Below are 732 nucleotides of genomic sequence, written 5' to 3'. Positions count from 1 at the left end.
CTGCCGCCGCCACCTCCCGCCCGCCCCGCCGCGCGCCGCCCCTCTTCTCCATCTCTCCCTCTCCATCTCCCTCCTTCCTCCCTGTTCCGCCCCACCCCTACTCCCCGCAGACTCAACCATGGTGGTCAACATGGGGACGTGAGCACGCACGGGTGGCGTTGGTGGATGAGGTGATGACGCTTCTCCCTATTGGCTACATAGAGAGATGTAGGGTCAAATTTGATTTGTTTGTGTTTCGGTAATTGGTCAAAGTGACAATGATATGCCACTGCTGATGCCAGAGGTTGTGACATTTATTTTATGATAGCTCAAATCGGTTGATGATAGAGCGCAAGTAGCACAAGTTAATCATGTGCACTTCCCATTATTGAATATCAGCTTCAATGTTCTTGATTTCTTACTTGAGTTGTTACTCATTACTTTTTTAATCAGGGTACAGTAGTCAATGCATCGCTACTTCCATGTATACAGTGGAAGTAATTGTGTACACATTTGCATTCTTCCAAATTGCACTTTACATGGGGTAAATGATCATGTTGGTCTCTACGCTGCAGATATGCCAAACTAAAGGAGGCGGCTAGAGGAAGCATTGGAGGCCAAGTTCAGCAGCAACGGTCAGCTGTCGTCGGTGGCCGGCGGGCGACATTTGCGAAGAAATGAAGGTGGCCAGATACCGACAACAGGGGAATGTCGAACTAGCCAAGCTACCATCACTCCAGCATCTCCGGAGAT

This window comes from Triticum dicoccoides, chromosome 1A, assembly GCF_002162155.2.
Source record: "Triticum dicoccoides isolate Atlit2015 ecotype Zavitan chromosome 1A, WEW_v2.0, whole genome shotgun sequence".
NCBI lineage: Eukaryota > Viridiplantae > Streptophyta > Magnoliopsida > Poales > Poaceae > Triticum > Triticum dicoccoides.
This window is presented reverse-complemented; position numbering follows the sequence as displayed.